We start from the raw sequence: 13,946 nt of genomic DNA, 5'->3' as shown, positions 1-13,946 counted from the left end.
CCAAAAAGGCCCCCCAGTATCACGCACTCACAACTGCGACCTCTGCACCCTGATACAGCCCTCACGGCACCTCCAAAGCTCTGCATTCCCCTACAGCATCCACTGCACCTCATAATCCACGTGGACCTCAGGGAACAAGTGAAAAACCAGCACAAAAATGCCCCCCAATCTGGCTCAGCCCCTCCGCTCACAGGGTGGAAATGGGAAGGTGTGGGTTGCTCACAGGAGGCTTCTCGAATCCTGCCACAAAATATGCCTTCAGAGTCCCCCTTCCAGGATGAGGTGCAAATTTACTTGTCCTTTGCCAAGTGAGCAAAAGCCCTAGTGTCTGTGTCAGGGATGGAAAATGAACCATGACACACTTATGACATCACTTCCATTTCCATAAGGTGCCTTAAAGAGCCAGACTCTAGGCACTGAGAACCTTTTTGCCACCCAGGTGAATCTGTGCTGCAAGGGGGATGGACTCAAATAATGGAGTGGAAAGGCAAATGCTGGACTGGTCGGTCACACACTGGGGGCCTGGGGGTAAGGAGAAGTCCCCTGATCCTGCAGTTGTCACCAAACATAGAACCAATGATATCTAGACACACAATGCTACCCTGAATCTTGTCAAATGATCCTTGAGCTCAGAGACAAGAGTAAACACTGAGCACTGTAGGCTGTGGTGAAAAATATAACAAGAAAAAAGGCAAATTCTACCGAAGGGGGCGGAAATGATGTACAAAGACAAATTCGAGAATGAAACATTAAAAGAGTCAAATTTCTGGTCCTTAAAAATCCCCTATTCTTGGGGCTGGAGAGACAGCACAGCAGGTAGGGCGTTTACCTTGCACGCGGCCAACCCGGGTTAGATTCCCAGTATCCCATATGGTCCCCTGAGCATTGTCAGGAGTAACTCCTGAGTGCAAAGCCAGGAGTAATCCCTGTGCAGCGCCAGTTGTGATCCAAAAAAGAAAAAATAATCCCCTATTTTTGATCTATCTCTGCTACAGAAACTCACAGTTTCTCCTGAATCCCTATTGTTCTTTCACCATTGTTTGTGCATATATATGTGTATATTTAAGTGTGACTTAGTGTGATTTTGTTTCAGGGCCACAACCTGCAGATTCAGGGCTTACTCCTAGCTCTACACACAGCAATCACTCTGGTACAGACCATATGGGATGCGGGGGATAGAACCTGGGTCGATTACTTGGATGCTTAAGTCCTTACTCACTGTACTATGGCTCCGGCCCTAAGTAAATGTGCTCCTAGCACACCCAGTGGGATTCCTGTGCAAATGTCCCTACTCCTGGAAAACCAAAACTTTCTTGCTGAAAAAAAAACAAATCCCTTTACGCTGGTTGGATTCTGGTTCTAAACAATTTAGGTTTAACATTGGTTCATCATTTCTCCTCTGCTACAAGAAGCTGAGGCTTACTGAGTAACACCCATCCCAATTACTCCCATTTCCTTAGTATTCATCTTTAACTTCCCTGTGCTCTGCTTCCCCTATGCATTAATCACCCATTTCCCATAACCACAACCTGTGAATTGTAAAGTCAGATTCTTCAGAGATCTCTGGATTTTGTATTTGTAAGTGAAATGTTAACTTTCTCTTTCCTTTATATCCTCTACTGTTTACTTTAGACAAGTATCCTTTTTTGCTCCTGGACAAGGACCAGTGCAGTCCTAGGTTGGAAAGATTGTGCTGGGAGGATTGGGATGGCCATGCCCGCAGCCCTCAGCTTTGTATAGATAAAGGAAGGCAATATTATGCTTTTGTAACTTCAGAGTTAATTGAATGCAGATACTATATACTCCTGGGCATTGTCATGTTTATGAGACTTAAGCCTCATCCGCCTAATAAGGCCACAGGGCCAGAGAGGGCCTAATAAGGTATTTCCCTGTTTTTGGAATCCACCTAATATGGCCATAAAGCCAGGAAAGACCTAATTAGCTGCCCGTTGGGATGGCCTGGTGACCTGTACAGAAGAGAGTGGCTGGTGCTGATGGCTTGTTGCAAAATGATTGGCTGCTTGTGTGCAGCTTCTAATGTAATAGTTCAAATGTATTGGATAACTTGTGCACGGGCTTTCTGAAATGCGCGGGAAAATGCCCTATAAAAAGCCCCCTTTGAAGAGGCCCGGGGTTCTCAGTCACTGACTGTTTGCGGTCACATTGTGAGCCCGAGTATGCTTGAATAAACCTCTTGCTTTTGCATCGACTTGGTCTCTCAGAGTTTTCCTTGACAGGTATGGTTGTCCTGCGCTCGAACCCTAACATCTGGGGACTCACCCGGGATTGGGAGCAAAAGGACCCTTGCCCACCTGATCAAGACCTCCCTGACAAGACGTTCTGGGGTGAGTAAAGCGCCTGTACTCAGCGATCGCTAAATCGGTGTGTGTGTGTCGACTGGTCAGGGGATTCTCGCAGTGGCTGTCAGATCGGTTCCGAGAGGGCCCTCTGGCTGTGGCGAACAGACGTGTTCCGAGACCAGAGGCCACGACCCTGGGGGACGCCCCAGTGGTGATAGAACCCTGGGGACACCTGAAGGCTTCGTTTGGGCGGAAGGAGACACGGAGGCCTCCTTCCAGACAGAGAGCGAGACAGTGATGTTTTTACCAGTACCCCTTCCAATAGCTGGAAGACTTCTTCCCTTGGCGTGTCTGTGGACGACCCTCCTGGGTCGCTGTGTGACTTCCTGTCTCCTTCTCTCTCTTTGTCTTTATCTCTTCCTCTCTGAAGTCTCCCCACTGGCCATGGGGCAGACCCTCTCAACTCCTCTTTCCCTTACTCTGGACCACTGGTCGGAGGTCCGCAAGCGAGGATCTAACCTCTCTTATTTCATTCAGAAAGGAAAGTGGCGGACCTTCTGTTCGGCCGAATGGCCGACCTTCGGAGTCGAGTGGCCGGCGGATGGAGCGTTCGACCTGGACTTGGTCCGGGCAGTACAGGACGTTATTTTCAGACCTGACCCACTAGGTCACCCTGACCAACAATCCTATATTCTTCTTTGGAGGGACCTTTGTGAGAACACCCTTCCCTGAGTAAAGCCGTTTCTTTCCAAACAGACACCGAAAGAAGAATCCAAGGTCCTCATGGTCCAGGGAGAAACGCCTTCGCCGCCCACTAACCTCAGATCACAGATCCCGTCAGCCCCGATTCTCCCCGAGTCGCAGGGGGACCTTATTCTTTTGGATTCCACCCCGCCTGCTCCTCCCCCTTATCCAGCTGTGCCACACATATACCCAGATCTCCCCCTTGCAGCAGTGGGAGACCCGGCTCCGGCTCCTCCCCCGCAGGCAGGAGGAGCGGGGCAGAATGCGTTGGAGAGGGAGCTGGAGCCCCCTACGATGGCCGCTAAGGACAGGGGAGGACAAGCCCAAACTCTTCCAGCCTGGTCGGGAATACTTGAGCCCCCAGGCCAAGGCACCTGTGCACGGCGACGACGAGCTCCACAGGAGGACCCTGAACTGGTCGAGTCTCATCTCTAAGAAACAGTTGCTCTCCCTCTGCATCCATTCGGTCCCATGATAGACGATGGGCATGGGGGGTGGTTGCAAACTTTACAATGTTGGCCCTTTTCTACCTCGGATCTTTATAACTGGCGGAATAACAATCCCACTTTTTACGAGGAACCCCCCAGGTTGGCTGGGCTGGTTGAGTCTATCTGCCACTCCCACCAGCCTACCTGGGACGACTGTCAGCAACTTCTGGACACTCTCTTCACCACCAAGGAATGGGACCGGATTCTTCTGGAAGCCGGAAAGAATGTTCCAGGAGATGATGGGAGACCGACCACACTCCCTAACGTCATTGAGGATCAGTTCCTGCTGCGTCGCCCCAATTGGGACTCAACACCTTACAAGGTAGGGAGCATCTGTCCAATTATGGCCAGATTCTGTTGGCGGGTCTCTGGGGAGCCTCCAGGCGCCCCACTAATTTGGCCAGGGTAAGGGAAGTGAGTCAGAGTCCTGATGAATCCCCCAGTAGGTTCTTGGAAAGACTCATGGAAGCCTTCCGGAGATACACACCCTTCGACTCCGAATGTGAAGAGCATAAGGGGTCGGTGGTCATAGCTTTTATTCGACAGTTCGCTGCAGACATTCGGAGAAAACTACCAAGACTAGACGGGATCCAGGATCTGACCTTGTGGGACCTAGTTAAGGAAGCAGATAAGGTGTATCACAAGAGGGAGACCCCAGAAGAGAGAGAAGAAAGGAGAAAGAGAGGGAAGAAAGGGAACGTGAGAGAGAGTTGAGAAAGGAGAAAAGGGAATGAGAGGGACCAGGAGGTGACAAAGATACAAGCCGCTATGTTGCAGCCAAGCAGGGGAGAAATTAGAGGGCCTCCCAAGGGGTCCTGTTGACCCTTGGGGCAGGAATTCAAGACCCCACGCCCGCGACTGCAGTCAGACCAATGTGCTTAAAGAGTTTGGGCATTGGGCCCGCGAGTGGCCCCAGAAAAGGAAAGGAGAAAAGCCTGTAAACTTGCTGGCCCTTGGATGACTAGGGTCGTCGGAGCTCGGACCCCCTCCGTGAGCTCAGGGGAAAGTTTGAAGTGGAGGGGACCCCCATTGACTTTGAAGTAGACACGGGGGCAATGCACTCGGTGCTGCAAAAACCTCTAGGGAAACTGTCAACAAAGAAATCTCTAGTTCATGGGGCAAACGACAGCAGCTACCGACCCTGGACCACCAAACGGATCATGAATTTGGGAAAAAGAGAGATCCAGCATTCATTCTTGGTCATACCAAATTGTCCTGCTCCCTTACTGGGAAGAGACTTGCTAACCAAATTAAGGGCCAATATCGCCTTTGACCCAACGGGCTCCAAGGTAACATTCCGGAATCCATTAGTTGGATCAGTGGAATTGGACGATACCCCAGTGACTACCATACTAACCCTGAGGGCAGATGAAGAATACTGACTGTATCAGGCCGCGACCTAGCACGGGCCCCTGTTGAAGGAAGCGGATTCCTGGTTAAGACAGTTTCCTGAGGCCTGGGCAGAAACGGCGGGGATCGGCCTAGCTACCCAGCAACCTCCAGTGGTGGTGACCCTCAGAGCCACTGCCACCCTAGTGTGGATTCGTCAATACCGGATGAGCAAAGAAGCTAGGGAAGGGATCAAACCTCACATTCATAAATTATACCAGCAGGGGGTGCTAGTGCCCTGTCAATCAGCCTGGAACACACCTCTGCTCCCGGTCAAGAAGCAGGGAACAGGGGATTACCTCCATGTACAGGATCTCCGGGAGGTAAATAGCAGAGTAGAAGATATCCACCCCCACTGTGCCGAATCCTCATAATCTCCTCAGTTCTTTGGGGCCGAACAAAACTTGGTATACTGTCTTGGACTTAAAAGACGCCTTTTTTAGTCTGCCTTTGCATCCTTCCAGCCAGCCTCTGGAATGGACTGACCCCGAAATGGGGATTTTAGGTCAACTCACCTGGACGCGACTACCACAGGGGTTCAAGAACTCCCCCACCATTTTTGATGAGGCACTCCATAAGGACCTGAACGCCTTCCGCTGGGGAAACCCAGACATAACCCTGTTACAGTACATAGATGATCTGTTGCTGGCGGCCGAATCTGAGGAGGACTGTGAGTGCGGGACACAGACTGCTCGCCGAGCTGACTAGACTCGGATACCGAGCCTCTTTTCGAAAAGCTCAGCTATGCAAGAGAGAGGTAACGTTGCTGGGCTATAAGATTCGGGGTGGGCATCGCTGGCTCACAGAGGCCCGGAAAAAGATGGGAACCCAGATCCCTGCCCCCAGTTCCCACCGTCAGCTAAGGGAATTTCTAGAGACGGCAGGATTTTGCTGACTGTGGATCCCCGGGTTTTCCTCCTAGCCACGCCTCTGTACCATCTTACCAAAAATGATATTCCCTTTGAGTGGGGGCTTGAGCAACAGAGGGCATTTGATGATATCAAGAAGGCTTTGATCAGCGCACCAGCATTGGCCCTTCCTGACGTAGAAAAGCCCTTTACCCTCTATTTGGATGAGAAAGGAGGGATAGCCAAGGGTGTATTGACTCAAACTTTGGGACCATGGAAAAGGCCGGTGGCCTATTTGTCAAAAAGGTTGGATCCTGTCGCTAGTGGATGGCCCCGGTGCCTGAAGGCAATAGCAGCTGCGACCCTCTTGGTAAAACACGCAGACAAGCTGACACTAGGACAGAAAGTGATGCTGATAGCTCCACACACACTGGAGAGTGTGGTTCGCCAGCCACCTGACAGGCGGCTCACAAACGCCCGCATTACATACTATCAAAGCATCCTGTTGGTCTTTACCGAGTAACTTTCGGTTCCCCTTCCATCCTGAACTCCGCCACCCTATTACCCGATAAACAGCAGGAACCAGTCTTACAACTTGCCAAGACATCCTAGCCGAAGAGACGGGAGTCAGGCGAGATCTAAATGACTAGCCCCTGCAGAACCCGGATGTTACCTGCTACACAGATGGGAGCAGCTTTCTCCAGGACGGAAGGAGGAGGGCGGGGGCAGCCGTGGTGAGTAATGAAGCTATCATTTGGACCAAAAAGTTAACTGAAAGAACCTCGGCTCAGAAGGCCGAGCTCATTGCCCTGGCCAAAGCATTGAAACTGGCAGAAGGTAAGAGAACTCCAATTTATACTGACAGTCGGTATGCCTTTGCCACTGCCCACATATATGGGGACATTTACCAGCAGCGGGGCCTTTTGACATCAGCTGGAAAAGAGATCAAGAACAAGCCTGAGATCTTACGGCTCCTGGCAGCAGTCCTCCTCTCTGCTGAAATAGCCATCATCCACTTCCCGGGTCATCAGCGGGGATCAGACCCGGTGGTCACTGGGAACCACAAGGCAGACGAACAAGCCCGCTGGGCAGTTGCCTTCTCCCCGGCTGCATCAATCCAGGTGGCCGAGGAAGGGCTAGAATTGAGGGATGATGGGCAAGAGGCAGAGTCTCCACAGCAAATCGGTGACGGGCATGAGGGGGACGACCACCAGCAGGCCTTGACTTACTTACAGACTCTTCACAAACTCACTCACTTGGGGCCCCAGAAAATAGCTGAATTACTGAAAACCCAGACCTTTGGCCTGACCGTTGAGGAGGAACAACAATTGGCCAAGGCAATAGTAGCGGACTGTGAGGCTTGTCAAAAGGTTAATGCCTACCCAGCAGGTATGGTAGTTAGTGCAGGGACAAGACTCGGGGGGACCGACCGGGGCAGTATTGGGAGATCGACTTCACAGAAATAGTTCTGGCTAGATATGGATTCAAGTATCTACTTGTGATGGTGGACACTTTCTCAAGATGGTCCGAGGCCTACCCGACAAAGGGAGAAACTGCAAAAGTAGTAGTGAAGAAGATCATGGAAGAAATCTTCCCCAGGTTCGGTCTTCCCCATACTATAGGGTCTGACAATGGGCCGGCCTTTGTGGCCCGAGTAAGTCAGGGACTAGCTAAAGCACTGGGGATAAACTGGAAATTGCATTGTGCATATAGACTCCAGAGTTCAGGACAGGTAGAAAGGATGAACAGAACCATAAAAGAGACCTTAACTAAACTAGCTGTAAAAACCGGCTGGAAAGATTGGACCATGCTCCTACCTTATGCCCTGTTCTGAGCCCGAAACACCCCTTCCCCGACTTTGCTAAATCTGACCCCCTTTGAGATCCTACATGGAACTCCCCCTCCGGTGAGGGACTTGAATTTATTTGATGGCATGATCCCTTTGTCTACCCCTCTAATTGCCAGGCTGAAAAAAATTGAAACAGTCCAACACTCGGTCTGGAAGCAGTTGGCCACCGCGTATCAGCCTGGTGACCTGCAGGTGCCACACTGGTACCAGGTCGGGGACATGGTTTACGTCCGCCGACACCAAGTCCAGACTCTGGAACCTCGGTGGAAGGGACCCTAACTGGTGATCCTGACCACCCCAACTGCCGTGAAAGTCGATGACATTGCCGCATGGATCGATGCCTCTCACCTCAAACCTGCCCCTCTGACCGAATCTGCCTAGAAGCTGGAGAAGACTGAGAATCCCCTCAGACTGTGTATCCGCCGTGTGGGTAGGACTGTGGACTCTCCCCCCCCCCATAACCTGTAATCCCCACGCTCCCCAATACTTGACTTGGGAGATGGTATCCCCTACCGGACAAGTGGCCTGGTCCGTCAAGGGAACTTACACTCCGAGGACATGGTGGCCCACTTTGCGCCCAGATATGTGTCAGATTGTCTTGGGACTAGACACCTGGGATGTGGGGGAGGAGGAAGTAATACCAGACAGAGCTGACTCCCGAGCAAATGCTGGCCATGCAGGAGTAGGGGGAACCATCGGGTGTTTGACTAGGGCGAGAAGGTGTCGCCTCGGGCTGCAACAATTCTATATCTGTCCAAAAGATGGCAGAGATCGTTAAGGGAAAAGGACTTGTGGAGGGCTGGAGGCTCTGTATTGTAAGGCCTGCGGTTGCGAGACCACAGGGCAAGCTTACTGGAAGCCTGCCTCCTCATGGGACTGGATCAAGGTTGCTTGGGCCTGGAGCGATGTAAGGAACTTGAGGGGCTGTAATCAGGGCGGCCCCTATAATACCCTCAGCATCACCTTAACTACCCAGAGCAAAAGGCAGGAAAACCTTCTCCAGTGGCTTAAAGGGAGAACTTGGGGACTAAGGATCTATGTCCATGACTTTTCCCACCCTGACCCTGGATTCTGGTTTACCATTAGGTTGAAACAGGAGGCTGTGGACCACAGGGCGATTGGTCCAAATAGAGTTCTCCCAGATCAAGGTCCGGTCACAAGTAGACCCCTCTAGCCCCCACAACGATCCCCCACTACTCCCATGAGTACTTCCCCACCTAGCAGTTCAACCACTACGCCACGGGTAACCGGGACTCCACCGACCCCATCTACACCTCCATCTCACACTGGGCAGCGGCTGTATAACCTGATCCAGGGGAGTTATAAGGCTTTAAACACCTCCAACCCAAACCTAACTGTCTCCTGTTGGTTATGCTTGAGTGCAGCGCCACCATACTACGAGGAGCTGGCAGTAAATGGATCACCCCAAGAAACGAATGATCCCACCCGCTGTGATTGGAGTACCACCCACAAGCTTACACTTGTCCAGGTCTCGGGAGAGGGAACTTGTCTAGGAAAGCTGGCAAAGGGTGATTCCAGGTGTGCTCAGGTTATAACCCCCACATCTTCGGCTCAGTACATCTTACCAGCAAACGGTACCCGCTGCGCCTGCAACACTGGTCTGACCCCGTGCGTCTCCACCCAGATATTTAATAGCAGCCGGGACTTCTGCTTAATGGTACGAATATTTCCCAGACTGACTTACTACCCTGGGGAGGAATTCAAAGAAGTACAGCTGGGAAAGACTCGGTTCCAGAGGGAGCCTGTTAGCCTTACCCTGGCAGTTTTGTTGGGATTGGGAGTAGCCGCAGGGATAGGTACTGGAACTGCTTCGCTAATCCAGGCCCCTAGACAGCAGGAACAACTGCACATAGCTATTAATCAGGATCTAAAGGTGATCGAAGGCTCCATATCGGCCTTGAAAAAAGCCTAACATCCTGGTCATAAGTAGTCCTCCAAAATAGGTGAGGGCTTGTGGGAAGCTGGCCCTTTAACTGACCAAGGCCTAAGTGCCTGTATGGTCATCCTGACCTACGACCCCACAGCAGGCACAGCCTGTGCTATGTATGGTCATCTTGACCTACTTGACCCCGCAAGAGGCAAAACCAGTGCTATGTATGGTTATCTTGATGTATGGTTATCCTGAGAGAACATCTGTCATGGCTGTTAGTAATAACAAGAAGTAACTATCTTGTGTCTGGTACGTGATGCATGTAAATTTTACGGATATGGCTCTTTGTGTATCTACCTCATGTCCGGCAAATCATATGGACATGGCCCTTTGTGTAATCACCTCGTGTCTGGTACCAGATACACATAAACCTTGTAATGCATGATAGGTGAAAACAAACCTTCCTAACCATATATGGGCACAACCTTTAGTGTAGCTGCCTCACTAATGGATATATACCCTGATTGCCCCCAATAAAGTCTGTCCCTTTTTCTCTCTGTTTCTGAGCTGCATTCTGTCTCTTGTGTCTTGTGTTCATTCGGTCGGTTCTTCCCTGCACCTACGGATCCTAGGGCCACCTCTGCGGGCCAGAGAGTGGTTTTGCGGGCCCCCGCAAGGGCTGGCCTTGTTATTCCTGAAGGAAGGTGGTTTATGTGAGGCCCTAAGGGAGGAGTGTTGTGTCTATACTGACCACACTGGGGTGGCCAGAGACTCTATGGCCAAGTGAAGAGAAAGAATACAGGCCCGGGAGAAACATCTGCTGGATCAGCAGGGTTGCTTCGAAGGATGATTCCACAAGTCCCCATGGCTGACCACTTTACTTTAGGCCATAGCAGGACCTCTCGTTCTGCTCCTCCTAATAGTGACAATCGGCCCTTGCCTTCTTAGTCGCCTGCTTGCATTTATACAAAACCGACTGGGAGAGGTCAAGCTATTAGTGATGAAACAGCAATACCAGGCATTACAGAATGACGGTCTCTAGGATTAGAAGACCTACTAGAAGAAAAGGGGGGAATGAAAGATAGCCCCATGACAATTGGGCCCTAGCAAAGCAAGTCCCAGCCCATATCCTGCCCTGCAGCTGCGTCCTGTTGACAGCACCAAGTACCCCTATCTTCTTGTTGCCCCTGGAATTTGCCAAAAAAGACCATAAGTCCGGAAAAGACATAATGAGGTATTTCCTTGCCCTCGGAATCCACCTAATAAGGTCACAGGGCCAGAGAGGGCCTAATAAGGTATTTCCCTGTTTTTGGAATCCACCTAATATGGCCATAAGGCCAGAAAAGGCCTAATTAGCTGCCCATTGGGATGGCCTGGTGACCTGCACAGAAGAGAGTGGCTGGTGCTGATGGCTTGTTCAAAATGATTGGCTGCCTGTGTGCAGCTTCTAATGTAATGTAGTTCAAATGTATTGGATGACTTGTGCATGGGCTTTCTGAAATGCGCGGGAAGATGCCCTATAAAAAGCCCCCTTTGAAGAGGCCTGGGGCTCTCAGCCACTGACTGTTTGCGGTCACGCTGTGAGCCTGAGCATGCTTGAATAAATCTCTTGCTTTTGTGTGGACTTGGTGTCTCAGAATTTTCCTTGACAGGTGTGGCTGTCCTGCGCTCGAACCCTAACACAGACACCGGGAGGCGTGGAGCGGGGTGCTCACGGGAGGCCGCTAGTGTCCTGCCACAAAACCGGCCTTCACAGACCCCTTCCACGTGGGACAGCCTGTTCTCCCTTCACCTGCGTAACAAATGAACGCCTGACCCAGCGTCTTGCAGGCAAACACGCAAATGCCCTGCTGTGACGTCACTTCCGCTTCTGCAAGCAGCCTTAGAGGGTCAGTCACCAGCTGTACCGAGAACTAGGAAAATTCAGGTAAATTTGTAAGGCTGGTTTGCTGGAGTGAAAGCAGAGTGGATAGGGTGTTTGCCTTGTTTGCAGCTGACCCAGGTTCAATCATCTGGATTCTATATGGTCCCATTTTGGTGTATAATAGATAGTTAGGATTTTACTGCTTCCAAAGTGTAAGTTTCAAAACATTTACCCTCAATGTTTGTGTAAATCAAATGGAAAACTGAATACGATGAGTGCAGATATGCTACAGCGAGTGAAGTGCTTCCTTGCATGTGGCTGACCTGGACACAAATTATGGACAGCACAGCGGGATGTAACTACCAGAACATAACATAGAAGGGCCTGAAGAATGGAGGTTTGACTGTCTATCCCATGTCAAAAGGGCTCACCACAGCATACTGGTTGATCTCTGCCATGATCCTCTGCAAAGCAGGGCCTCTGAGCCAAGTCAGAGTCACAGCAAAGAATGAAACAAATGGTGGGTCTTGACAGTACCCAGAAAAATGCAATGTTTGTACCTATTTACTTCTTATTTAATTCCTTCCACCTTGCCTTATCACTAAGAACCATTATTTACCAGTTAACATACTGGGAAGTCCACATGCCAGGACATTATCATAACCATGCTGTAGGTGATAATCAGCAAGTACCTTTCACTTACGGTACTAGTATCACAGGAAGCTTTCACACATAACAGGATTATTTCCTTCCCTATTGTACTTTTCTATCAATCCCCCACCCACTTGTTGACACTAAAATTGTTTTACCTCTGGGCCCTGTTCCGACGCCGGCCATTGTTATTATGGAAGTGATTGATCCAGCATAACTTTTATATTTACTAAAGCTTGAGGGAACATGAAGGCCTTCCTATATTCCTTACCTACAGGATTTTCTCCAGGATTCTCTTTAAAGTCACAGGTGCGAATAATGTGCTTTCCACGTTCTTACATAAATATATATATATATATATTCTTACATATATATAAATATGTATATTTATATATAGATTCTCTCCAGTGTGAATCCTTCTATGCATAAGGCCCCAGGATCCAGGATAGTCCTTCCCATACTCCTGACAGATATAAGGTTTCACTGCAAAAATACTTTTCACATGCGCAGTAAGGGCTGAAGTCAAACTGAAGACCTTTCCACATCCCTTACACTTATGAGGTTTCTCTGCACTGCGAATTTTCCTGCTCAGAAAGCTATGCCAATTGCATCAAAATCTTCCTACAATCCTTTCATATATAAGGCCTCAATCCAGGATAAACTTTTCTCACACAGCAAAGCTTGAGGATTGAGTAAAAATCTTCCCACACCCCTACATATGTTTTCTTCGAGTATGAAGTTCCCTATGTTTAATAAGGAGTTAGGGGAAAGTGAAGGCTTTGCCAAAGTCTTTACAAACATAAGGTTTGTTTCCAGTATGAAAAATTCAGTGTCACAAAAGTATTGTGAAATAAGCAAAGGCCTTGCCACACTCCTTACATATATATATATACATATATATATATACATACATATGTATATATATGGATTAACTGCACTGTGTGTTTTCTTATGGACGAAAAAGTTTGAACAGTAAGTGAAGACACTCCCACAGTAGTGACAAAAATAGTGTTTTACTCCCCTGTATGAACTTTACTATGCTCAGAAAGACCTGAGAAGAAATGAAAGGCCTTTCCACCTAACTCACATATAAGGGTGTTCTACGAAACAGAAATTATGAAAACTAAGACTTCAGGAAGAAGTAAAGGCCTTCCTACATTGCTCCCAAGTGTAAGTTATCTCCCCAGTGTGAGTTTATCTGTGTACTAAGGCTTGTGGAATAAGCAGAGACTTTCCACTCCGTATATGTATATGGTTTCTTTCCAGTGTGACTTTTTCTGTGCATACTAAGATGTATGAGTCAGAGAAAGGCCACAGCACATTCCTTACATGCATACAAACTCTGCAGTATGAAATCTCCTGTGTATAAGCTATGAGGATCCATTGAAGGTCTTCCCACAGTCCTTACACTTAAACGGTTTCTCTCCTGTCTGGATGTTCACATAGTTCCACCGGGGTGATGCTGGACTCAAAAGTTTGTCCGCAGTGCTTACATTTCTGGGGATTCTGTCCAATATGAGCTTCTATGGGAAAGTGATGGTGCTGAGGACATGGGAATAGTGATCTTTTGACAACCTCAGAAGACATCCCACCTGTCTCAGCATCCCTGTGGGGATGAGGGTCAAACTGCTCACTTGAGCCTTTATCACAGTGTGCAGGAAGAGACATTCCACCAGGGCTGGCTGCTTCCATGCAGAAGTACAGAGAATGATTCTAATTATTAGTCTATGCCATGAGATTCTAATTATTAGTCTATGCCATGAGAGTTTTCATGTCAAAAGAAATCAAGCTCTGCAGGTAGGTAGCTGGTGGGTACGGGACAATGAGTTTCTTGGGGAAATGATAAATACTGATGGAGATGAAAGCAGAGACACCGAAGCCAATCCTGGCGATTCAGAGAGGAACTGGCCTATTTAGAAACA

The 13,946-nt window shown here is 49.3% G+C and overlaps 1 pseudogene; it reads left to right on the top strand.

Annotated features, from left to right (window-relative positions):
• The first annotated feature begins 2,744 nt into the window (after window positions 1-2,744).
• On the top strand, window positions 2,745-8,923 carry LOC130042700 (uncharacterized; annotated as a pseudogene).
• The last annotated feature ends 5,023 nt before the right edge of the window (window positions 8,924-13,946 follow it).

This window comes from Sorex fumeus, unplaced genomic scaffold (assembly GCF_029834395.1).
Source record: "Sorex fumeus unplaced genomic scaffold, SorFum_2.1 ptg000108l, whole genome shotgun sequence".
NCBI lineage: Eukaryota > Metazoa > Chordata > Mammalia > Eulipotyphla > Soricidae > Sorex > Sorex fumeus.
This window is presented reverse-complemented; position numbering and strand designations above follow the sequence as displayed.